The 13,127-nt window shown below is 34.3% G+C and overlaps 1 protein-coding gene across 9 annotated transcripts in view; it reads right to left on the bottom strand.

The window, feature by feature from the left end:
- The window catches only part of MAPK10 (mitogen-activated protein kinase 10), a 533,352-nt gene that overhangs the window by 149,874 nt on the left and 370,351 nt on the right, over positions 1–13,127 (bottom strand). The gene's annotated exons all lie outside the window — the stretch shown is intronic.

Genomic DNA, 13,127 nt, shown 5'->3' with positions numbered 1-13,127 from the left:
CGGAGAAAACCAACTGAAACCTTTTTCAGTTCAATCAGGCACACTCTACCGAATGTTTATTGTGTGCAAGACATAATTCTGAGTTAAACGATTTTAAAACCACAATTGACACAAGACTTCTGTTTCTGACAATATAAATGATTAGATATCCTGAATACTACTCTCAGCGTAAAACTCCTAAAAAAGTTAGATGAAATATACAAAATATATTTCTTAATGCATAACCGAACTGCCGGAAGGAAGGAAGGAAGGAAGGAAGGAAGGAAGGAAGGAAGGAAGGAAGGAAGGAAGGAAGGAAGGAAAAATTCTGAGAGGCTGAAAACAATGTGAAAGAGTTCATGCAGAGAAGTAAATGAGCTGAAGCTGTCACTTGTCCCCAGGCCATCTGCTGATGTCTGAAGATGAGAACTTCAGTCTTTAAAGAGTAGCACGTAGAGTCCAGGAAACAAAGCTTAGAACCTATCTATGGTGGGAAGTCACATTGAAGACAGCGACACCAAGCTTAACAGAGGATGTTTGTTTGTTTGTTCTATTTATTTGATGAGGTACATTCACAATGGTTGCAGCTTTTTTTCCCCTAAGTTAAAATCAAGTTAATTAACATCTAGTGTAGTGTTGGTTGCAGGAGTAGCATTTAGTGATTCATCACTTACGTATAACACCCAGTGCTCATCCCAATAAGTGCCCTCCTTAATCCCCATTACCCAGCTAGCCCATCCCCCACCATCCACCTCCCCTCCAGCAACTCTCAGTTTGTTCAATAGGGGAAGTTTTTTTTTTTTTTTAAGATTTTATTTATTTATTCGACAGGATAGAGACAGCCAGCTAGAGAGGGATCACAAGCAGGGGGAGTGGGAGAGGAAGAAGCAGGCTCATAGCTGAGGAGCCTGATGTGGGGCTCGATCCCATAACGCCGGGATCACGCCGGGATCACGCCGGGATCACGCCCTGAGCCGAAGGCAGACGCTTAACGGCTGTGCCACCCAGGCGCCCCAATAGGGGGGGGGGGTTTAAACACACTTTAGGAGAGCTAGCAACACAATCCCAGGAGGAAGGTCTGAATTGCAAGAAAAAATACATAGGAATTTGGCAGATTTTTTAAATTTAAGAAAGAATGAAAGGGCAAGAATACACAAGACATTCCTGAAGAAGAGCAAAGTAGGTGTTTGTCTGTGGAGGTTAGGAGTGTAGAAAGCTGAAGTAAATGTATATAGGATTGATGCAAAGATAGACTTATAAATTAATAAAGAGCCAAAACAGACACATACATACATGGAAGCCTAATTATGTTAAAGTCTGCATTTTAGATATTTGGGGAAAGAAGAAACTATGCATTAAATCATGCTGAGACAATAGATCATGCATCATAAGTATAGGAGGCGAAGGGTGGGGAGGAAGCACACCCCTGTTGAAAGACAATTCCCTAATTAGGTCTTGCACATTTCTGCATGTCTTGCAAACAGAAGCACTGGCTGTCTTTATTCCAGAACACCTTCTCAAGGATAATTAATTAGCAAACAGTCTTGGAAGAGAGAGATGGTATCTCCCTACGGAGTAAAGGGCAGGTTTGATTACTCTCAAGTGACACAAAGAACTAGTGGTCGTTTATTCTTTTGCTGGGCATTGTACAAAGGCACAAATGCCTGGAACCAAAACATTCGTAATAGCCATTAATGGGAAATGATCTTGAAGAGAAATGCCAAGAGGTGTAAAGCAGGAAGATAGAAGAAACTGTGCTTGATGGTAACATTAAACTACTGAATTGAGAAATCCTGAAACTTTTCTACTTCTAGATTTTTGTTATATAAGAAGGTAAACCTAAACCCCCCCATAAAATAATTACTAAAATATAGTTTGAAAGTAAAAAATAAAACAACCTACTTCTCAATTTTTAGTCTGTGATTATTTTATTGTATCCATGAGATTTCCATGATATTTATGTTTCATTTTTGCCAATTACCTCTACTTTTTAAAAAATTTTAAATTTAGTTTTAATTCAGGTTTAATTTACACATAGCAAAATGAACAGTTCTTAAGTGTACAGGTTGATGAGTTTTGACAAATGCACATATCCATGTAACTCACATTTCAGTAAAGATAAAAAATAGTCTGAAAACCCCTGTGCTCTTTTCTAGACAATATTCCCTACTCCCCAGGCAAACAATGTTCTAACTTCTTTCACTGTAAATTAGTTTTTCTTGCCCTAGAACTCATATCAATGAAACCATACAGCATGTACTCTCTTTTGTTGGGCTTCTTTTGCTCAGCATTATGCTATTAGAATTCAGCCACGTTAGCATAAATTTTAGGAATTGTTCATTTTATGGTTCAGTTTAATGCATCACTGTGTGCTTATCCATTCTGCTTTAGGGCATTTGAGGTGCCTCTATTTTTTTAATATTATTAGTAATTCTGCTATGAATACATATGTACATATATTTTTTCATTCCTCTCAGGAAAAGTACCAAGAGAAAAAATTGTTGGATCATAAGATTAGGAATATGTTTAATTTATGAAAAACTGCCAGGCACATTATCAACCCCCTGCAGCAATGTATGAAAATTCAGTCGTTTTACATCCTTGTCAACATTTGGTGTTATCAGTTTTCTAAATTTTAATTATTCTAATGGGCATTTAATATTTTGTTATGGTTTCATTTTTTATTTCCTTGATTGCTAATGATGTTGAGCTTATTTTCATGTGTTTATTGGCCATTTATTTATTGTCTTTTGTGAAATGCCTTTTCAAGTCTTGCACATTGGTGGTAGACTGTGGGTAGGGGGAGGAGGTTATCTGTCTTTTTATTACATTACAGAAATTTTTCATTTATTTCAGATAAAAGTTGTCTGTCAGATATACATATTATGAATATTTTCTTTCAGTCTGTAGCTTGCATATTGAACTTAGAAATGCTGTGTTAGTGAGTAATATTTAATTTTTATGAAATTTATGTTATCATTTATTTTTCTTTTACTAATAATGCTTTCTTGATTCTATCAAGGGATCTTTGTCAACACCAAGTTCAAAAAGATATTCTTCCACATTTTCTTCTTGAAGCTTTACATTGTTAACTTCACCTCCAGGAATATGATCCACCTCCAACTAATTTTAATCTATGATGTGATTATCTATTAAGGTATACATTGAGGTTCATTTTTCTCCTTATAAATAGCCAGTTGTTCAAGTATCCGTGGTCATAAGACTTTCCATATTGAGTTGCCTTGTTCCATTGGCCAAAAAAATCAATTGACTGTACAAGTGTGGATCTATTTCAGGACTCTGTTCTGTTCCATTGACTATTATCTCTATTTGTCCCAATATCATCCATTTTGATTACTGAACTTTATAGTAAGTTCTTCAAATTAGGTAAGTCCTCCAAATTTTTTTCTTCTTTTTATTTGGGAGAGACTTCTAGGTCTTTGCATTTCTACATGAACTTTAAAATCAGCCTGACATCTCAAAAATTTTTTTAAAACTTTCTGGAATTTTATTGAGAATGTACTAGAGCTATAGGTCATATTGGGAAGAAAGAGTAACAATATTGGGTGCTTTTATCCATAATTATAGTATATTTGCCCATTTATTTTAGTTCTAATTTATCTCAGGAATGTTTTATAGTTTGCAGTGTATAGACCTTGTATATTTTCTTTAAGTTTATTCTTTAGCATTTATATTTTTGATGCCAATGTAAAAGGTATATATTTTAATTTCCATTTTGCAAATCCTTATTTTTAAAAATAATGTTAGTTTTTGTAAATGACTTTGCATTCTACCACACCACTAAATTCATTTATTAAATCTAGTAAATATTTTATAGGTTGTTTAGGATTTTCAGTATACACAGAAAAGTTGTCTTCAAGTGAAGATAGTTTTTCCTTTTTCCTTTCCAATCTGCTTTTCCTTGCCTAATTGCCTTCTCCAGTACAATGTTGAATAGAAGTGAGGAGATCCTGATGATCTTTGTCTTTTAATAGATGTATTTAGTCCATCTGCATTTAAAATGAATATGAATATTGCTGAGATCAAGCCTACCACTCTACTATTTGTTTCATATTCCACACTTGTATTCTTTATTCTATTTTTCCCCATTCTCAGCCTTTTTTGGAAGAATTATCTTTTTGTTTTCCATTTTATTTTATCCAAAAGCTTACTAGTTATACTTTTTTTTTAGTAGTTGTACTAGAGTTTACAACCTGCATTTTTAATTTTAAATCATCTAGCTTCGAATAACATTATTCTACTTCACATATAGTTTAAAAAAATTATGATAGTATATTTCAATTTTCTTCTCTGGTCCTTTGAACAATCGTTGTTATATATTTCACTTATACATTTTTTATAAACCCCATAACAGATTGCTATTATTTTTGTTTTAAATAAGCAATTCTATTTGAAAGAAATTAATAAATTACAAGGAAAAGTATTTTATATTTGCTACATATTTTCTCTGTATAGTTCTTTCACACCTCTCTTTAAGGTTATTATAAAGGGTATTTTTATTTTATTTCCATTTTCCAAATGCTCATTTCCAGAATTTAAAACATGTTGTTCCATTCATTCTTGTCTCATTATCTTATAGCACGCATTAAATGGGGGAAATGTTCTCCCAGTCACTCGTCAATTTTTCCTTCAGTCTTCTAATAGCACTTTGTTTGTACTTTTATTATGAATATCTTATAACATTGTAACTGTTTGTTCATATGTCTGTTCCATACTACATTATGACCTTCTCAGGGAAAGTGACTATGTTTTATTCATGTTCACAACCCCAGGGCCCAATACTATTCTTAGTATATAGCTAATGTCAAGTAAATGCTTACTTGAATAAAAGCAAAATCAAATGAAAAAAGCTTCTTCCCTTCTCTAGCACAAATCTAAGTATTTTCATTAGCTTTGCATACTGAGATCTATAAGTTTTCAATAAATTCGATGCTAACATATTAGGAATGAGGAGTTTGTAGTAGTGAAAGTATGAAAGAGTCCAACATAGATGACCTCAGAAATGCTACCCAGCAAGGCTGTTTTAGTTCTGTAGTGCTGAATTGGGCATGTGGGAAATAATAACATCTAGCCTACCACCTGAAATGAACAATGTATTTTAATTTTTAATGAGTGAATAATCTTGGTGTGGAAAGCAAGCAACCTGACCTTTCCTGGTAGCATTATAAAGATTCCAAATGTAGCACCATGACTAAGTCACCAAGTCACTGCAGAAACTTCTTGTTCCACAAAGGGATATTAAAAGAAAAAGAATGTTCAGTGTGATAATCTCAGTGAATTACAGAAAACTAATTTGGTAATTATATTTCCTGATAGCATGGCAGAGAGCATTTGGCACCATAGCATGGACACAACAAATGGCCAGGGCATTATCTTGATTTTAGTCTAAAATGGAATTAGTGACAATATCTTGGTGGGACCCATGAGTAGCTTGAAAAGGGAGGGGATGATAATTTGGGGAATTTAGTGCTTTCAATTACTGGTTGTTCTTCTGGGAAAAGCCCCATATGTGCATTCCTTGCTATGTACTATACTAAGTTTCTCTTCATTACATGCCTAAATGAGTTAATGGTTACTCTGAGCAAAGCAGTAGGCCAAGTTGTATGAATGAGATATACTTAAGAATTTATTAGGTTGGGGGCGCCTGGATGGCTTAGTCCTTAAGCGTCTGCCTTCGGCTCAGGGCTTGATCCCGGTGTTCTGGGATCGAGCCCCACATCAGGCTCCTCCGCTATGAGCCTGCTTCTTCCTCTCCCACTCCCCTTGCTTGTGTTCCCTCTCTCTCGCTGGCTGTCTCTATCTCTGTCGAATAAATAAAATCTTTAAAAAAAAAAGAATTTATTAGGTTGAACTGGTGCACAGTAGCTGCTATAAAACAATGTAACTATGATGTGTTTTAATAGCTTAGATCAATACTTAAATTCTTTTATATTTGAGATGTGCCAACTAAACCACAGGAGGTTTGAGAAGCTTCACAGATGCAAAAATCAAATTGTTCTGGGCAGCTACAGGCTCCCATGGTTTGTCACTGAAATGTAATACTTGCAAGAGAAAACTAAGTGAACGGTTGATTATAAAAAATGTTTTGAGATCCAGCACTTTCCAAGTTGAACTAATATAAAACAAACTCATTTGTAAATAATTTTTGTATTTATTACATATCAGACTTATTAACAGAGGACTCTCTTAAGTCTGTAAGCATAGGTACAATATTAGAATACAAAGTTATTGTTAATTACCAAAAAAAAAAATACTGTCTCTTCTATGCCCAGAAGAATTCTCCCAACTATGTATAAAAAATGTACATATAAAAAAAACAAATGAAAAGTAAATATACCATGAAACAAGTAATTATCTTTTAGTGCTGATAGAAAAAATAGAATTAAATTTAATTTTCTATTAAGAACTGTGCATTCAATCACTTTAAGATATTATTAAATATTTTGGTCCACGGACTATCATTTAGTGCAGAAGTGAGCAAAGTGTGACCCATGGACCAAATTCAACTCACCACCCATTTTGTAAATAAAGTTTTATTGGAACACAGCCATCTATTAGTTTACATATTGTCTAAGGCTGCTTTCACACTATAATGGTAGATTTGAGTAACTGTGACAGAAACCAAATGCCCTGCAAAGCTTAAAATATTTACTATCTGACCCTTTTTAGAAGAGGTTGCCAGGGGCACCTGGCTGGCTCTCAGTAGATCATGCGGCTCTTGGTCTCAGGGTTGTGAGTTCAAGCCCCACACTCGGCATAGAGCTTACTTAAAAAATAAATAAAAACATGTTTAAAATTAAAATAAATTTTAAAAAGAAAAAGAAAAGGTTGCCAACCTCTGATTTAGAGCACTCTCAACACAAACATCAAGAAGCATATCACCAGCTTCAGTATAAAGGCAAAAATAATTTAATGTCTCTAATTGTAAGTATGTAAGTACACAAAACACTTTCTACTAAATAATATTTAATATCTAATAAATGCTACTCCCTTCCAAGTAATCTGTGTTTGTCTACACCTAAAAGCTAAGAATCTCTTCAAATATTGTTCATGTAACAAGATGATTGCTTCCATAGAAATCCTTGGACAAACTTATTTAGCAGGAGTAAAGCAATAGAGGCCAGAATATGCAAGATGAGAAGGAGCCAAATACATAAGAAATAAGGATGATTATTAAGAGAAAGGACATTTAAATAAGAAATATAAAAACAGCAAAATTCACCAATTTGAGAATTATAATACATAAAAACATTTTTAAGTTTTCTTAATATTGAAAATATAGCATTGCTTCTAGTCCTAGAAACCTAGTAGGCTTAGCTAACATGGAAACTCTTACATCACAAAATTCTAAATGAGCCGGGTAAACTGTAACAAAAAGTAGCTAATATGCAGTTGAATTCACATTAGAAAAGGAAAATTGGCAGTGATGTTCTGAAGTTGGCTCCTACAATCAGCTTTCAAAAAGCTGACTGTGCACAGCTTTTCCCAACTCCAAGCTTGATGACACCACTACTACTTTTAAACTACTTGAGTAATTTAAAATTGGCTTTGGTGGGAATATTTATACCAGAGAAACTGGCAAATGCTACAAGCCAAGCTTTCTTCAGAGAGCTGGTGATTAAAGATCTAGTAGCACACCACTGGAAGTTACCAGGTACCAGAAATGAAAGAAGAAATTAAAAGATAAATCACAAATTTCCAGAAATATCACAAGGAAAACAAATACAAGTAAGAATCATCAGATGCTGTAAAAGAAGTATTACGACCACAAGAACTTTATATGATGAAAACAATTGGAAAGACCAGAAGTAGGAATGAGTGACATAAAGAATCAGAATAAGAGACAAGTGCCATGAGAAATAAGCTATCACTATGATAAGAAGAAAAATTGACAGATTTCGAAAATGAACTACATAGAAGTTGTGGGAAAAATAGCTTTTAAATTAAAAGCCTAATGGGTTGAACAGGCTAAATAGAAACAGTTGAGCTAAACAACTAGAAAGAAATTCACAAGAATTTATCACATACTAATAAAGAGATGGAAAATATAAAAGATTGAGAGATATAGGCAAGAGAATAACAAGGTCCAAAATAAATATAACAGGAGTTTCAGAAGGAACAAAGCAAATTAAACAGAATGGGCAAGGGGCAATATTTGAATTGATAATGACAATTAAATCTCTTAAATAGTTGAAAAACATAATGAAGTCCTTAGCAGAATAGATAAGAATAAATCCATGCCTAAAAATATTATGAAGAGCAGGCAACACAGTGATAAAATCTTAAAAGCAACTAGAGGTAAGTGTCAGAATCCCCATAAAAGAAATTGAACCAATGAGTATAAAAGTATTAAAGTAGGAAAAGTGGTACATTAGAAGTGTCACTTTAAAGCACAAAACAGAACCACAAAAAAAGGGGGGAAAAAAAACACAGAACAGAACCAATACAATGAGAACAATAAAACATACAAACAAAAAGATCAGCTTATTACCAATATATAAGAGAAAGTAAACTTCTCTAATTTTGATGAGAAAAATTTTAATTTTGATAGCAAAAGCATCCTATGATTTGCAACCAATTGGAGGAGAAGTAATTAGCATTAGAGTTCACCTTCTTCCTTTAAAAGGAGGGACACAGAAACCAAGCAAAGTAGTCAGCACAACAAAATAGTCCCAATACAAAAATGCCATCAAAGTAACTTAAAAAAAAAAAAAAGATTTTCTGCTTAATAGCAAAGAAATAAAAAAATAAAATATTGTTTTACTTCTCAAATTCTTGAAGTTTCTTGATGTCTTAAATAGACATCTATTTCTCTCAATATCTCACATCATTCATATCTATCCAGAATAAAATAAGCACCAAATAAACATTTCTTGAATGAATTATTAGATGTTGAAAATTAAAACTGATACAAACTTTGGGGGTAGCTTGATAATAAGATATTCAATTGCTTTAAAATTCATTTAAGATTTAAATAATTCCATATCTAAGAATTTATGCAAAAGATATAATCAAGTATCTGTACAAAGATTAATCTATAAGAATGTCAACCATAGCATTATTCATAGTAAAATAATGGAAAAACTAAACGTTCAATAAAAATGGATTAATAAAAGTATTTTTTTTTGTTTTTTTGTTTTTTTGTTTTTGTTTTTTGATTTTTAGAGAGGGACAGGGCGAGGAGGGACAGGGGGAGAGAGGGAGAGAGAGAATCTTAAGCAGGCTCCACATCTAGTGCAGAGCCCAACACCGGGCTCAATCTAACAACACTGAGGTCATGACCTGACCTGAAATCAAGAGCCAGATGTTTAACCGAATGAGCCACCCAGGCACCCCTAATAAAAGTATTTTAAAAACATAATTCCATTTAGTCATTTATAAACCATAATATGTATAAATATTCACAATACATTGTCAAGTGAAAAAACATAACAAAAATGGGTTACAATATGTCCCCAATCTTTTTCAAAAAACAGATATGAATATAGTTTATAGAGATAGAAAAATGCACACATTTAATCTTTGTGCTTTTACGTATTTTTCAGTGTTACAGTGAAGACAGCATCTTTTTTAATTAAAATATGCTGTTACAGCATATAGTAAAATAACAGATGCAAAGCTTTCAACTTCTCTTTTTTAACTGAAAGAAAACATAGCAAGTATCTGAGCAACTTCTTTTCATAGATAAGAAACTTAAGGCCTAGGGGCGCCTGGGTAGCGCAGTCGTTAAGCGTCTGTCTTCAGCTCAGGGCGTCATCCCAGCGTTCTGGGAACGAGCCCTGCATCTGGCTCCTCCACTATGAGCCTGCTTCTTCCTCTCCCACTCCCCCTGCTTGTGTTCCCTCTCTCACTGGCTGTCTCTCTCTGTCAAATAAATAAATAAAATCTTAAAAAAAAAAAAAAAGAAAGAAACTTTAGGCCTAATGATAAATGGTTAGGAAATCTTCCAAATTCATATATTATCAGTGAGGCAATAAGACTCAAAACCAAATGTCCCAAATGCTATGCAGTAAACATGATTACATTTCTCAAAAACACTGACGAGGAAAAATTTTAAATATATTAGAAAAGGCCTCTCAGGAATTGATTTTTTTTTCTAATTGTACCTAAAATTCATATATATGGTGCCTGAAACTAGACACAAATACTTTACCAATTTTTCTAAACTATCCTGCACAGTGTTACATTAACACAGAGAAACAGGATTTTTTCATCATCCTTTTCATTTGGAAAATTAGTAAAATATTGCTTAAATTGGTTGTAATGGCTTTAACAGACACCACCTGTTTAGATCTCACTATCAAACACAAAAAGTATTTTATGCAGGTGAAGTTTATTAACCACTGTCTTTGCTAGTTACATCTTTTTCCTCAACATTTCTCGACATTTTTTTTATTTTTTATTATATTATGTTAGTCACCAAACAGTACATCCCTGGTTTTTTATGTAAAGTTCGATGATTCATTAGTCGCATATAACACCCAGTGCACCATGCAATACGTGCCCTCCTTACTACCCATCACCAGCCTATCCCTTTCCCCCACCCCCTCTCCTCTGAAGCCCTCAGTTTGTTTCTCAGAGTCCATAGTCTCTCATGCTTCATTCCCCCTTCTGATTACCCCCCCTTCTTTATCCCTTTCTTCCCCTACCAAACTTCCTAGTTCTTATGTTCCATAGATGAGAGAAATCATATGATAATTGTCTTTCTCTGCTTGACTTATTTCACTTAGCATTATCTCCTCCAGTGCCATCCATGTTGCAGCAGATGTTGAGAACTCGTTCTTTTTGATAGCTGAGTAATATTCCATTGTGTATATGGACCACATCTTCTTAATCCAGTCATCTGTTGAAGGGCATCTCGGCTCCTTCCACGATTTAGCTATTGTGGACAAAGCTGCTATGAACATTGGGATGCATATGGCCCTTCTCTTCACTACGTCTGTATCTTTGGGGTAGATACCCAGTAGTGCAATGGCTGGGTCATAGGGTAGCTCAATTTTTAACTTTTTAAGGGACCTCCACACTGTTTTCCAGAGTGGCTGTACCAACTTGCATTCCCACCAACAATGTAGGAGGGATCCCCTTTCTCCACATCCTCTCCAGCAATTGTTGTTTCTTGCCTTGTCAATTTTTGCCATTCTAACTGGCATAAGGTGGTATCTTAGTGTGGTTTTGATTTGAATTTCCCTGATGGCTAATGATTTTGAACATTTTTTCATGTGTCTGTTAGCCATTTGTATGTCTTCATTGGAAAAGTGTCTGTTCATATCTTCTGCCCATTTTATGATTTATTTGTTTCTCATGTATTGAGTTTGAGAAGTTCTTTGTAGATCTTGGATACCAGTCCTTTATCTGTAGCATCATTTGCAAGTATCTTCTCCCATTCCGTGGGCTGCCTCTCAGTTTTTTTGACTGTTTCCTTGGCTCTGCAGAAGCTTTTTATCTTGATGAAGTCCCACAAGTTCATTTTATCTTTTGTTGCTCTTGCCTTTGGCGATGTATCATGAAAAAGGTTGCTTTGGCCGATGTCATAGAAGTTGCTGCCTATGTTCTCCTCTAGAATTTTGATGGATTCCTGTCTCACATCGAGGTCTTTCATCCATTTGGAGTTTATTTTTGTGTATGGTGTGAGAGATTGGTCGAGTTTCATTCTTTTGCATGTAGCTGTCCAATTTTCCCAGCACCATTTATTGAAGAGACTCTTTTTTCCACCGGATGTTTTTTCCTGCTTTATCAAATATTAGTTGCCCAAAGAGCCGAGGGTCCATTTCTGGGTTCTCTATTCTGTTCCATTGGTCTATGTGTCTGTTTTTGTGCCAGTACCATGCTGTCTTTGTGATCACAGCTTTGTAGTACAGCTCGAAATCCGGCATTGTGATGCCCCCAGCTTTTTTTTTCCTTTTCAACAGTTCCTTGGAGATTCGGGGCCTTTTCTGGTTCCATACAAATTTAAGGACTATTTGTTCCAGTTCTTTGAAAAATGTCATTGGTATTTTGATCGGGATAGCATTGAAAGTGTAGATTGCTCTGGGTAGCATGGACATTTTAACTATGTTAATTCTTCTGATCCATGAGCATGGAATATTTTTCCATCTTTTTGTGTCTTCTTCAAACAATTTCAAGAGTGATTTATAGTTTCTAGAATATAGGTCCTTTACGTCTCTGGTTAAGTTAATTCCAAGGTAACATATGGTTTTTGGTGCTATTGTAAATGGGATGGATTCCCTAATTTCTCTTTCTTCAGTCTCATTATTCGTGTATAGAAATGCAACTGATTTCTGAGCATTGATTTTGTATCCCGCCATATTACTGAATTGCTCTATAACTTCTAATAGTTTGGGAGTGGATTCTTTTGGGTTTTCCATATAGAGTATCATGTCATCTGCGAAGAGAGACATTTTGACTTCTTCTTTGCCAATTTGAATACCTTTTATCCCTTTTTGTCGTCGAGACATTTTTCTATTTAAATATCAAGAACTATAAAACTCAGCTCTTCAGTTACTGCACAAAACCCTATGTACCTACCACTATCACACCTATAATTCTACACATAGAATACTCAGCCTCTAACATCCTCATGCTCCAGACCTCTGTAATCATTTTTTGGTTTGTATGTGTTTCTGTATGAATTACACATGGTCTTTTCCAAATAGTTGCCAGAGAGAAAAAATGATACTATTTTCCTCACTGATTCTACATTAATAAGATAACATTTGTAAAGCATAGAGTATAATGCCTTTTACATACTAAGTGCTATATATGTGTTTCTTATATATACAATTTGATAGATAAATAACATTTCACATCACAGAGGCTAAATACATATTGACTACAAGTCCCAAAGAGTAAAAATAGCAATAATGTTACACACAAAAGCATTTTGGTTTTTAGTCAGAATTCCTTATAATATGTGAAACCATTTTTAATATTAACCTCATTTCAAAAAGAAAATTCAAATTCCCGTCACATGGACTCAATGAAAAATATACATATAGTTAGTATCCACTCTAAGTCAGGTCGCTATACTGGAAAGTCACATACGATACTGAAGAATTCAAAAACAAAAGGCCAAAATCAGTGCCTTTGTGGAATTCCCGTAAAATTAAAATATTGTACGTGTTTATTTT

Source organism: Ursus americanus, chromosome 8 (assembly GCF_024610735.1).
Source record: "Ursus americanus isolate L20-20 chromosome 8, mUrsAme1.1.p, whole genome shotgun sequence".
Classification (NCBI taxonomy): domain Eukaryota; kingdom Metazoa; phylum Chordata; class Mammalia; order Carnivora; family Ursidae; genus Ursus; species Ursus americanus.
The sequence above is the reverse complement of the archived record's forward strand: the minus strand, read 5'-3'. Positions and strand labels throughout refer to the sequence as shown.